We start from the raw sequence: 14791 nt of genomic DNA on the forward strand, positions 1-14791 counted from the left end.
TATTAGGCCTTTTATTTGTCCTAATCTAACCTAATTTCTAATTTTCAACCAAGATTAAATTGTTTGGTTGAATTTATTCTCTAGTCTAGAACAAAAATTTAAATGATCTGATCAAGATTAAACAGTTTGATTCAGATCATAAGAAAAGGTTGTGGCATAAAAACAAACTGCACACAGACCTTTATTATTACAAAATGGAATTTATTCAATAAGTGGCATTTTAACAAGCACACTTATTCGAATATTTTTGACTTTCTTTTGATGGGGCTCTATTTGATCTCTTTTTATTTTTCTATTTTTTCATATTTTCATATTTTTCTTTATTTTTTTATACCCTCTTTTATAAATTAACAACTAATTTATCAAATATAAATTATGTTACAACAGAAGCTGCGTAGGCTGCTGCTCGTGAGAAGGCAGTGAATAAAAAGAAAGAGGCTGAGGATACAGTAGCTCAAGAAAAAGAAGAATAAGAAAAGAAAGAAGCTGCTGCTAAGGCAACCACTGAAAAGGAGCATGTCACGAAGGAGGCTATACAGGAAGTTTAGGAGTCTGCTTCTCAACATACTGCAGATGAGCAATGATCCGAGGAGGAAGGAGCCAGTGGTGGGGAGCAGAGCACTCCCTTTATATTTTAGAAGTGGACTAGGGAGAGCACTTCCGAGTCCAGGAAGAAGCAGAAATCAGACAAGCATGCACATTCGGAGCCAATGGCCCTCATTGAGGGGGACTTGGATGAGATTGGAGACAAGGTCTGTGACACAACGATAGAGTTGTGGATACAGTTTGAGCAGTAGTACATGCAAACATTGGGGAGCGTGCATAAGGATCTGTGTGAGTTGCAGATTCAAATAGGTCGAATTGAGGCAAGCATGGGACAAGCGAGCGGGATTCAAGTGAGCCTATAGTAAACCAACATGTCGGTGCTAGACACAGATAAGACTCTGGACCTCAAAGTTATTCCATTACCAGAAAGATCACTACACGCAGAGGCAGATAAAGCAAACACCAAGCTCGGGCAGATCAAGGATGTGGGTGTCAACTTAGTCATGTTGCCTATTCAGACCCTCCACGTGCTTCATTAGGGGGTATCATACGAGCTTAGGATCAGGGAGCAGCGCGCACTATCAGTCATCAATGAGGTCAAGATGAACAATGAGCAGATTTTCACAGAAAAGGCTCAGGAACTGAAAGAAAAGGAAGAACTGGTTGCGTGAAGCCAGAACTTGGAGGTAGCAATTGTGTAGGCATGCAAGACACTGCCATAACTTCACATTCCAGAGGATGCAGAAGCAACCGTGAAGATTAGGAAGTTGACTGCTGCAGTAAGAGAATCAAAGGATGATTGCAGTCCGGTAACATTTGAATTTCAAATGAATATCTCAGAGCTAGAATTAAAATTGCAGCCAACCACTCTGCCAGAAATCGGGAGCAATGCGGAGCAGCCATCAGGGAGAGCATGGCCACTTTGGATGCAACAGTCACATGCTGCACACTGATCTTCGAGTAGGCCATGGAACTATGGATGACTTTACAGGAGGACCCAAACCTGTAGAAGCTTGGCACAGATGTCCAGGATATGCAATGAAAGTTTGATGAAATTAGGGTGATTGTGTACTCTTTGGCGCCAGTCCAGTGCCTCACTCGATTGCAGGAAGGAAAATAGCTGCAATCCCAAATTGAAGAACTATAGAGAAAAGAGGCCATTTTAAAGGCTAGAATACAACCATGGATAGAGGAAGCAAGTCAGATTACTATGTCCATCCAGGAAAAGTTGAAGAAACTCCAACAGACTCAAAGGACGATGGGCCTCACGATGGAGGGGCTGACTACGGAAAAATAGGTAGAGGAAGTGCAACAGGTTGCGGTAAAAGGTTTTGCTGACATAGCAACATTGCAGGTCAAGTTCAGTGACCTCCAAAACAAGATCAAGGTGCCCGCTGAGTGACTCGAGGGAAAGTCACCAAATTTGTGTTGGGGGCCTATTGAGATGGGGTCCTTGGGGTCAATTTTGTTGAATTTTGAGTCATTTTTGCAATATCTTTTTGTAGCGAAGGTAAAGTATCTGCAAAATGTGGAAAGCAGAGTGCAAAGCTAAGTAGAGTCAAAGGGGCTTTAGTCCCTTAGGTGGGTAGGTAATAGAGTTGTTTTGAGACCTGCCCATGGTCCACGGACCATGGTATTGTAAAGAAAAGGCTATATAAAGTTGAGTCATAGCGAGTCTTAGGGGGTAACTTGAAGAAGAATCATTGTAAGGGAAAGGTGATAAGGCAGGAAAGGTATGTTTCCTGTACTTAAGTGAAAGGGGAAGGCTCCTATAGCTGAGTGCACGAAGACCTTGGTAAGTCCACAGGTTGAGTGCGTGGGCCCCTGCAGCTGAGTTCACAGGGATAAGAAGTATGTATCTGAACGTTTCTATCTAACAAAGACTATTTTGAGCCGAATATAATGCATCTGTGTTCTTTTATTTACTTCTGTAAAGTTTATGTATCTTCGCTTTGTAATCTGTTTTATATGAATGAATTCTTATTTAATGCGCAAACCTGGTAGATCTATAATCATTATGCATGATAAGTACAACTAAGTACCTTTGTGAAGTTATGAATGTCATTTAGATAGAGTTGCAGTAGTTGACAGTCAGAAGGATTAGATCTACGAGAAGGCAGATCTAAGCCGTAAGAACTTTAGGAATCCATCACACAAGCCTCTAGATGCAGAAACCTGGTTCTAGCATCCCCCAATACTGCTTCGGGCGAGATTACAGCCTGCGCTACGTAGGTTGTTGCCGAAAGGGCCATTAGTTAGGGTTTTGTTGGTTGGCACAGTTAAATCTGAACTTGGGTCAGGCCCCATCAAGCAAACAACAAGTGTAGTTTCTTTTAGATTGTAGTTCATTATTTGGGCATGTTGTTTCCAAGGAAGGTATATCAGTGGACTTGGAAAAGATTAAAGCTATCATGGAGTTTCCAGCTCCTAGGAATGTGGATGAGGTCAAATCATTCATGGGATTAACAGGTTACTGTAGGAGGTTCATCTGGAACTTCCCATAGATTTCCTATATTATTACATCTTTGCAACGAAAAGGAAAGAAGTTTGAATGGATTGAGGAGTGTGCAACCAATTTTGAATAATTGAAGCATTTTCTTACACGTACTCTACTCTTGAAGATTAGAGATTTTGATGAGTTTGTTTTATGTACAAATGCTTGTAAGAAAGGAATTGGTGGAGTCTTGATATAGGAAGGATAAGTGTTATGCTATGAGTCAAGGAAGTTGAATGAGCATGAGAAGAACTATGTGACTCCTGATCTTGAGTTGGAAGCCATCATTCATTCCCTGAAGATGTGGAGGCACTATATTCTTGATAGGAGGTTTATTTTGATGATTGATCATAGTGGGCTGAGGTACTTGTTTGAACAACCTAATCTGAATGCCAGGTAAGCTAGATGGTTGGATATTCTTAGTGAGTTTGACTGATTTGGATGGAAAATGACATCCACCCATGATATTCATCCACCCATAGTATTCATCCACCCATGGAATTGTAAGTGGCATCCATCCATGGTATTTATCCACCCATGGAATTTACCATGAATACCATGGGTGGATGCCATTTTCTATTCGGATCATTGAATTTGAGATCAAGTACATCAAGGTAAAGGAGAACAAAGGTTCATATTCTCTTAGTAGAAGAGTGTAGGTGAACCATATTTTAGTTGTGAGTTCATATGTGACATATTTGTAGGAGTGGATCATGCATGCAGGGAAAAATGATGACATGTATCAACAACTAAGGCAAAGGTTACAAAAATAGGGTGAAGGTGATAGGGATTAGGAGTATCATCTCACAGCAGATGGTTTGATCAGATTCAGGAACATGATTTATGTGTTGGATAACAATGATCTTAAGAATCTTATCTTAAGGGAGTTTCATGTCAAATCATATTTAGGTCACCCAGGATATATTAAGACTTTGATAGAAGTTAAGAAATTCTATCATTGGCTAAACTTGAAGAAATAAGTGGTTGAGTTTGTTGCTAGGTGTTTGGACTATCAATAGGTAAAAGCAAAGTGTAAGCATCCACTTGGTTTGTTACTACCAATTTTGATTCCAGAATAGAAATGGGAGGTCATTTCCATGGACTACATTACAGGTTTTGTGAGGACATCCAAGAAGCATGACTCCATCATGGTTGTGGTTGACAGGTTAATTAAGGTAGCTCACTTCATTGCAGTTATGTCTACTAATTCAGCTAGTGAGATACCTCATATATTTATAAGAGAAATGTTGAAAAGCGTGCAACAAGAAATGCTAAATTTAGGAAGTGCTAAAAATAGAACTGCTAAAAATAGCACTTCTAAAAATAGCAGTTTGGCCAATGAGCATTTTGGCCACCTTGTGTGAGAGGTGAAACTGCTAAAAATAGAATCTTCTAAAAATAGCATTTCTGGGTCCCTTCCTATTTATAGCAGTCCCTAGTCTATCTATAGGAAGTAAATTCGGATTTGGTCTTACTAGTAGTTTGGAATATTAATTAATTAATTCTCCATGAGTTAATTAGTTAAGGAAAATCAAACTTGAAGTCTCTATGAGAACATGAAATAATTTCTCCACTAATTGGGGAATGTGTCCTTGATTTGCTCCACTGATTGAGGAATTAAGGATGAGTTCTATATTGAGAGGATCAGTTGACTTAGTTTAACTTAGTCAAGTTCAGTTAGATTAATTTAACAAGTTTTTAAATTAATGAGATATAGTTTGTTGATGCTTGCATGCATGTGACAACTATTATTTTCAGATAATTGTGTATTCACTCATGGATAACTGATGCATGTCAGTTCTGTCAGAGACCCAGTTGAGATTAGAGAAGGGACAATGTACTATCAGTTGGATGAATATTTTTCCTATAAAGGAAAATAATCCAAGCAGAAGGATTAAGGTTCCTTGAGGATTGTGCAGTTTTACAGGGTGTGAGATTAGTGTGAGAGATCAATGTTACACTTAGTGACAGGAGAATCACCTAGGAGAAACTGTGCAAGGAAATAGGAGGCTTGGAGGGCAGAGGAGAAGGCTTAGCAGAAGTCTTGATTGCCTGTGAGCATCCAAGAGGATTGCACTGAGAGCTGGCTAGCTATGAGAGCTAAGGCTTTGTGTAATCCTGATGTATTTCCACCTTCATCTGTGAGGATTGTACTGAGAGCTAGCTAGCTGTGTGAGAGCTAAGGCTTTGTATAAATCCTATGTATGATAATACAGAGTTGGGGTTTTAGGCTGAGGCTTTCCCCGGGTTATTTCTTCTGTGTTATGTGTGATTGATTTCTCCATATCAGTTATATGTGTTCTTATTGATGTTGCTCATGTTCGATTAAGCTTCCGCAAAGTTTATGGTAGATGTAGATCTAGTATTATGCTTTAGTACATTGCATATATCAGTTTGATCTGCAGGTGAAATTTCTACATGATATGTTATGAAACCAGCTCACAAAAAGATAGAAAAGAGAGATCCACGACTTAGAATTCAGCCTCTTCGAGGGGGCAACCTCCTTTACATTACATAAATGAACAATTCTTGGATGATACAAATGAAAATACCTCCTTTCTATAAATAGGAGTCTAAGTGGTCCCAATACAATCAAAGCCTACATAACAATAATATTGTAGGGCACAACAGTAACAATGGTGGGCTTCTATGTGGCATAATAGTAACAATATGGGCACTACATGGGTACATCAATATAATAAGTGGGTTATACTAATAACAATAAGGGGTTACACTAGTAGTATAGGGGCCTAACATGCCCCTCTCCTTCAAAAAGCGTTGTCCTCAATGCTTGAGTAGTTCTTGATGCTTCTATATAAAATTCTTGTCCTCCCATGTGGAATATTCAGCGGGTAAGTTCTTCCACTTGATGAGATACTCTGAAATTGATCGATTTCGTAGCTGTCGGGTTCTTGTTTCTATGACTGCTCCAGGTTCCAATATGATTTTTTCTTCCTCTTCAATTTCTGGCAATATTGCTTGAATTGGGATCTTTTGCAGCTTTTGAATAAGTCGCCATACTTCTTCGTTCTTCTTCCATTCATCCGTTGCTTCGTTTATCCAATTTGGTTGGATAATATAAATAGCACAAAACAATGCTTCCACATCCTCATCCTTGAAGCGTCTTCCCATTCGGTAAGGTCGCCATTTTTTAAGTGCATGTAGTATTGCCAACATTTCCTTCTCATAAATAGCTTGCTTGAGATGTAGCAGTAAAAATACCCAATCACTCACATCAAAACATTTTTCACTACAATGTTGATCTACCTGTTGTTTCATTTGATTTTGCACCAAAGTGGCGTTATCCTTTAAATGTTGGAGAACTTGCTGTTGATGCTCGATATGATCTTTCTCTACTTGAACCTTTTTCTTCTTGATATGTCCTTCTATCTTTTGAGGAGTGGTAATTTCTTCCAGTCCTTTACAAGATATGGTCGGATTCATTTCTTGATGCTCGATGTGATCTTTCACTTCTTGAACATTTTTCTTCTTGATGTGTCCTTCTATCTTGATAGTTTGAGGAGTGGTAATTTCATCCATTGAATTACAAGATATGGTTAGATTCATTTCTTCTTTCTCGATGTGATCTTTCACTTCTTGCACCTTTTTCTTCTTGATGTGTCCTTCTATATTGAGAGTTTGAGGAGTGGTAATTCTTGCCAAGGCTTTACAAGATATGGTTTGATTCATTTCTTCTTTCTCTGGGGTGGTGTCCTGACGTATATTCTCTTCTTTTGATGTTTCTTGATCCTTTTCTTCCTCCTCTTCATATTCTATGTAAAATAATTTCTTCTCAGCACACCTGTGACCTTTAGTGCATTTGCTATCACAATTGTAACAAAGCCCTTTTTCTCTTTTTTCTTCCAATTGTTGTGGTGTAACCCTTGTAGGTTGTGGAAGGCTGGGAGAAACAACACTTCCATCTTTATAGTTGTGAGGGTTATGCTTCCTAGTTTCCATAATTTTGCTTTCCATTATGTCACAAAGCCCTTTTACTCTTTCCAATTGTTGTGTTGTTGCTCTAAAGAAGGTGTTGCTCTTTATATCCTCATAATGTGCTATCATTTCCTCCGTGAAAATTGACCACGTAACAAGTTTTTTACGAGAACAAAGCCCTTTGTACCATAAAAATTGATCTGGTTCTAAATATGAAGATGCAATACATACCTTTTGTAACAGTTGTACACCATGTATATCAAAATATTGCTCCATCTGAAGTATCCAATTTACCGGATCCTTGCCATCAAACTTCCTCATCTTGCTTTTTCTTGATTTTAGGAGCTCCACCTTGAAACGACTGTAACTCTGTAATTTCAGATCTTTAAGTTCTGAACTTGTGACCTGTAGTAACCCTCTGTGTCCTCTTTCCAATGCAACAAGTCTGATCCAAATTGGATTCTCCAAGAAAACGTTATGCACAATCTCCCGCAGTGACCTGATTATAGACTGGTTCAGTAGAGCGAACTTGTATGAAGTTCCACGTGTCACTGTTTCAACCTTTGACTCTGAAAAATATATAAACAGAAACTACAGTCCGTTCTCTTTCTGTAACTTCTTACGAAATTTCAGTCCGATGCTCAGAAAGAAAGTTATGACGATTTTCCCCAGGTCACCTGTTTTGAGAGTAATTCCGGAGTCTGCAAAAAGACCAACTTCCGCAGATCATATCTCCGAAAATGTCATGTGAAAAGATCTGAAATTCGGGCCCAAGGTTCAGCGCCAATTCTTCTCAAATGGGTTTTTTTTGCGACTTCTGAAACATCACAGAAAAAAAGTTATAGCGAAAATACCACGATGACCTGTTTGGAGCAGCGAAACCCTAGAATCCAAAGCTCTGATACCAAATGTTATGAAACCAGCTCACAAAAAGATAGAAAAGAGAGATCCACGACTTAGAATTCAGCCTCTTCGAGGGGGAAACCTCCTTTACATTACATAAATGAACAATTCTTGGATGATACAAATGAAAATACCTCCTTTCTATATATAGGAGTCTAAGTGGTCCCAATACAATCAAAGCCTACATAACAATAATATTGTAGGGCACAATAGTAACAATGGTGGGCTTCTATGTGGCATAATAGTAACAATATGGGAACTACATGGGTACATCAATATAATAAGTGGGTTATACTAATAACAATAAGGGGTTACACTAGTAGTATAGGGGCCTAACATGATATCAGTGAACTAGCTGATCTGTAGAGAAAATTCTACAAGAGATAGTGAGTTTGCATGGTGTTCCCAAGAAGATTATCTCAGATAGAGATGTTGAGTTCACTTCCAGGTTTTAGAAGGAGTTGTTTGCAGGCTTGGGGATAGAGTTGGTTTTCAGTATAGCTTATCATCAGTAGACAAATGGGTAGATAGAGAGGGTTAACAGGATTCTTGAGGACATTTTGAGGATGTATGTCATGCATCAACAAAGGAAATGGGAAGAGTATATTCCATTGGTAGAGTTTTCATATATTAATATGTATCAAGATTCCTTGAGGATGAGTCCATTTGAGGCACTTTATGGGCAAATTTTTAATACTCCTATCAACCATAGTGATCCAGTGAACAGGTGTTGATTGGACCAGACATGTTGGTTGAGATGGAGAAGGAGATGCAATTTATTGATAGGAATTTGAAGGAAACACGGGACAGGGTTAAGAGTTATGTAAATCAAGATAGATCATTCAAGTAGTTTTAGTTTGGGGAGCATGTGTAATTACGCATCAAACCTAAAAGGAGATCCTTGAGGATTGGATCATGTGCCAAGAAAACACCTCGATATTGTGGGCATTTTGAGATCATTGAGAGGATTGGAGTAGTGGCCTACCAACTTGTATTTCCGTCAACAATGAAAGTCCATGATGTTTTCCATGTTTCATTACTTAAGAAGTATGTCCAGGATGTTGATCATGTGATTGATTGGTTTGAATTGCTGGTGGAACTAGAGGGAGAATTCTAGCTAGAACCTCAATGCATTTTGTCGTAGAAACAACTCATGCTTCGGAATAGAGAAATCAAGAAAGTTAAAGTGTAGTGGAAGCACTTTGGGCTTGATGAAGCGACATGGGAGATGGCTAATCAAATGTGGGTTATGTATGCTTATTTATTTTTTGGTTCATCATATGTGCTTGATTTATGTTTATGCATAAGTTTATTGTATATACTACAACAAGTTGTGTTATAAAGCTCCAATAAGAAATATGTTATAAATATTGCATCGAGATGTGTTATAAAGCTCCAATAAGAATTATGGTGTTCATGGTTTCAATAGTTAGAAATGATGTAAATGTTGCATCAAGTTGTGTTATAAAGCTCCATAGGCAACATGTTTTTCTAGTTATAAGCGTCATTGAACACTGAGGATGGTGTTCCCCCAAGGGGGAGGGGTTTTTAATAGCCCCTAGTTGATTTTGTATGTAAATAAAATAATACCAAGGTCATGGCACACATATTCCAAGCTGAATGTTGGGAAAAACACTTTAGTGGGCATCACTTGTGATTAATTAATGGTCATGGAAGATGGAAAAGGCATTGAAAAATGGAAAGAGGTAATAAATGGCATTTAATTATGAAAATAAAGGAAAATAGGAGAAAAGGAAGGTGAAGAGACATAGATTTGCATGCAAGGGAAAATAGAGGAAAAAATGAAGGAAAATGAAGAAAATAGAGACATAAATGATAAGCTTCAGACGATTAGTTCACAACTTTTTGTTGGTTTAGCTTTTTTTAGTTGATCCTTTTGAAAATTTTGAGTTGAGCTCGCCTTTTATTCTCTCTCTCATACACTCTTGCACACTTAGAGCATGTTTGGAGCATTCTAGCATTCACTTGGATTGGAGAAAGAAAGAAAAGGAAAGAAAGAGAGTGAAAGGGAACAATTGGACCAACAAATAAAGTAGGGATAATTTATAGGTAACATGTTGCATGTGTGATTTCCTTGCTAATTTTTGGATGCGTGGTATATGCATGTGATTACTTGGTTATGTGTTGTCATTGGCATGGACATTTTCCTAGATTGACAATGGTTTCAACTTTTCGTTACCATTTCCTAGATAGCCATAGTGTTGTGGGTTTTCCATTTGTTTTTCTGATTGGTGCTAATGTTCCCTATGGTTGTGGATTAGAACAAACACTCTAGAAGCCCTGGAATAATTTGGCTTGAATTACTAGTTCCTAGAGTTCTAGGCCGGGAAAAATGCTCTAGAGCCCTTGATGGGTTGAGTTACTCGTCCCTGGAGCCGCAGTTGGAACAAACACTCTAGGGACCTGGAAGGTTGTGGGTTGAGTTACTAGTTCATGGAACCTTGGACAACTTGGGTAGAGACCGATCTGGTTGATGTTAGTGACTTCCAGACCATAGATTTGAACCACTATGGTTGAGGGTTGAGGTGGTTTGGCCTTTGGAAGTACTAGTTGGTTTTGTTTTGGTTTATTCCATGATATCCCACATTCATGCTTGGAATATGGCACAGGGGTGATTGGCTGAAAGAGAGATTTTATTCAGCCCAATCTATGGTCGAGTGGTATGTGGAAGTATCTATTTTGGTTGGAATTTTCATATGTTATTAAGAGATCTTTTCCTATTGTGATTAATGAGCATAGTTGTTGGCTTAGTGGGTCCGACCCAGGTTCACAGTTAGTTGCGTCAAACAAATCCCTACACTACTCGCCTTTTCGACATCAATCCGCCGAGCATAGACTGAAGTATCACTCGAAGCAGTATGGGGGGATGCTGGAACCAAGTTTTCGTACCCAGAGCTCGGTGTGATGTTGTTTAGTGACCTAAATCTGCCTTTGCGCAGATCAATAAGCCTTTATGGCTTATCGATGAAACTTCTTTTAATCAACCCCTAGACCTCCACGAAGGTCTAAGACTGGCTTTCACGGACCCTGAATAGGTAAATTAACTACTTACATGCATCAAAGATTACTCTTAACCCAGTATTTACTCAGATCTACTTAAGTGTTTGATAACTTTAACGTACAACGATATAATCTTCACATAAACCCTTAACATCAATTGCGTTCACATAACAATATAGATCCAGTAAAGTCGCACATCAATACAAAAATATTTCATAAATCCATCATTCATCTCAGCATAAAGCACATTCATACATAATAGAAGTAAATAGGTAAAACACAGGAATTTCTGTAATAATCTTCTTTATTAATATTCAGTTCAGCTTACAGACTCAAGACTTTCTTGCGCACTCAGCTGTAGGGGTCCGCGCACTCAGCTACAGACTCTACTCTAGGCATCTGCGCACATAGTTGGAGAGCCTTTTTGTCCGCTAAGACCTCTATGATCTTCCTTCTATTGACCCATTACCTTCGTCTTCCTCTTCGATATCCTTTTTTTAAGACTCTCTAAGACACACCTATTTATACAATTCCATGGTCCGCGGACCATGGGTAGTTCTTCAGAAAGCCGACTTAACTTGCATAAAAGAGGGTAAAACCATTTTTGACTCTTTAATTACCTACGCACTCCGCAACCACAATTCGCAGAGACTTTACATTTTTATACAACAAAACTTGGGCTTTTTCCCAAAAACTTAACCTAGGGGACCTCATCCTGATAGGCCCCAACACAAAGATCGTGACTCGCCCTCGAGTCACTCGGTTGGCGCAGAGATCTTGCTGTGAATATCCCCTAGCTCCACTTGTGCAACCGCTAATTCAACTGTGCTCTGCGTGGTTGCCTGCTTGATCTGTTCTACTAGCTGCTCTATGGATGGTCCTGCACTATCCTGCTTAATCTTCTGCTACGTACTCTACAAGTTCGCCAAATTTTCCTGATTTGTTGGTTGAGACTATGTAGTCTTCATCCAACCAAGGCCCTAACCTGGCCTTAAGGATGGCCTCTTTCTTTTGCGCTGCTTCCACCTGTGTAAGAAGCTACTTAGCCTCTTGTAGCTTGGTGAGCCGTTGTGCCATAGCAACGGTGCGCGCCATCGCCCTTACTTCGTCATATTTCTACTATAGCTCATGGACCTCTGTGTTTAAGACTTGCAGGGTGGGATATTCCTACAGGGTAGTCACCACATATATGGCCTGTTCGAACAGTGCGGTGCAGTCCACCACCGCGACATCTACCATAGCAACTCCATCCTTGACAGCGGCTTCGCATTGTTCCCTTACCTCTAGCGGGGTTGAAGGTTGTGACTTCAGCTCCAGTTTTGTTATCTTCATGTTCAACTCAAACTGAACTCTGGCCACCTCTGCCTTGGCATCTCGCACGCCCACAACAAGCTTTCTGATCTTTGCCTCCAACGGTGCCTCCTCAGGGATATGCAATTCTGGCACTGTCCTGCATGCTTCTGTCACCGCGACCACTATCTGGGTGCTCTGCATTTGAATTGTCTTCTTTTATTCCAAAGCCTCTGTCTTTTTGGCGAACATCTACTCGTTGTTCACCCGATACTCGCTTATGAGGCTGAGCGCGTGCTGCTCCCGTGCTCTTAGCTCCGCTGTCACACCTGACTCTAGTGTGTGAAGGTACTGATTGGGGAGCATGGCCAGGTTAAGGCTGATGTTCTTCGGAGAACTTACGACGACCTTGTTGGTCCTGACCTAGGTTCAAAGTTAGTTGTGCCAAAGAAATCCCTACACTACTGGCCCTTTTGGCATTAATTCGCAGAGCACAAACTAAAGTGTCAACCAAAGCAGTATGGGGGGATGTTGGAACTAAGTTTCTTCACCGAGAGATCGACATGATGTTGTTTTGTGAACTAAATGTACCTTCGCGTAGATCGATAAGCCTTTATGACTTATTGATGCAACATCCTTTAATTAGCCCCTAGACCTCCACGAATAGGTAAATTAACTACTTACGGGCATCAAAGATTACTCTTAACCCAATATTTACTTAGATTTGCTTAAGTGTTTGATAAATTTAGCATACAATGATATAATCTTCGCATAAACCCTTAACGTCAATTGTATTCACATAACAATATAGATCCAGTAAAGTTGCGCATCAATACAACATTATTTCATAAACCCATCATTCATCACAACAAAAAGTGTATCTGCTTAAGTGTTTGATAACTTTAACGTAAAATGATATAATCTTTGCGTAAACCCTTAACGTCAATTGCGTTCACATAACAATATAGATCCAGTAAAGTCGCACATCAATACAACATTATTTCATAAACCCATCATTCATCACAACATAAAGCGCATTCATACATAACAGAAGTAAATAGGTAAAACACAGGAATTTTTGTAATAATCTTCTTTATTAATATTCAGTTCAACTTATAGACTCAAGACTTTCCTACACACTCAGCTGTAGGGGTCTACGCCCTTAGTTGCGGATTCTACTCTAGGCCTCTGCGCACACACCTGCAGAGCCTTTTCCTCCTCTAAGACCTCTATGATCTTCCTTCTATTGAACCATTACATTCGTCTTCATCTTCGATATCCTTTTTCCTTAGACTCTCTAAGACACACCTATTTATACAATTACATGGTCCGTGGACCATGGGTAGTTCTTCAAAAAGCCGACTTAACCTACATAAAATAGGGTAAAACCCTTTTTGACTCTTTAATTATCTACATGCTCCAAGACCACAATTTGCAGAGACTTTACATTTTTATACAAGAAAAATTAGGCTTTTGCCCCAAACACAAAACTCACCCTTGAGTCACTCGGCTGGCCCAAAGATCTTGCTGCGAAGATCCCCTAGCTCCACTTGTGCAACTGTTACTTCAGCCACACTCTGCGTGGCTGCCTGCTTGATCTGTTCTACTAGCTGCTCTGTGGCTGGTCCTGCACTATCCTACTTAATCTTCTGTTGCGTACTCTGCAAGTTCGCCAAATTTTCCTGTATGTTGGCAGAGACTATGTAGGCTTCATCCAACCAAGGCCCTAACCTGGCCTTAAGGACTGCCTCTTTCTTTTGCGCTGCTTCCACATGTGTAAGGAGATTCTTAGCCTCCTGTAGCTTGGCGAGGCGCTGTGTCGTAGCAACGGTGTGCACTGTCGCCCTTACTTCGTCATATTGTTGTTGTAGATTGCAGACCTCTGTATTTAAAATCTACAGGGTGCGATCTTCTTGCATGGTAGTCACTACTTCCATGGCCTATTCGAACAGCGTGGTGTAGTCCACCACTGTGGCATCTACAGTAGAAACTCCATCCTTGGCAGCGGCTTCACGTTGTTTCCCTACCTCTGGCAGGTTTGAAGGCTATGACTTCATCTCTAATTCTATTATCTTCATGTTCAGCTCGAACTGAACTCTAGCCACCTTTGCCTTGGCAACCCGCACGCTCGCAGCAAGCTTTCTAATCTTAGCCTCCATTGGTGCCTCCTCAGGGATATGCAATTTTGGCACCGTCCTACATGCTTCGATCACCGCGGCCGCTATCTGGGTGCTCTGCACCTGAATTGTCTTCTTTTCTTCCAGAACCTCCATCTTTTCGAAAAACATCTGCTCGTTGTTCCCCTGATAATCTCTTATGAGGCTGAGCACATGCTTCTCCCGTGCTCTTAGCTTCGCTATCACACCTGACTGCAGTGTGTGAAGGTACTCATTGGGGATCACGACTAGGTTGAGGCCGGTGTCCTTCAGAGAACTTACCATGACCTTATCATTGGCTGCCTCTGTGCTCAAGAATCATTCTGGTAACGTGACTGCCTGGAGATCTAATGATCTAACCATCTTTGCTGCCTAACTGGTCCCGGGTGCCAAACTTGTCTGTGTGACACTTACCTGCCCTGTGCCCACCTAAATCCTACTCATT

The sequence above is a fragment of the Pinus tabuliformis genome, chromosome 1_2, assembly GCF_031772625.1.
Source record: "Pinus tabuliformis cultivar Carrire ecotype Pingquan chromosome 1_2, CPIR1, whole genome shotgun sequence".
NCBI lineage: Eukaryota > Viridiplantae > Streptophyta > Pinopsida > Pinales > Pinaceae > Pinus > Pinus tabuliformis.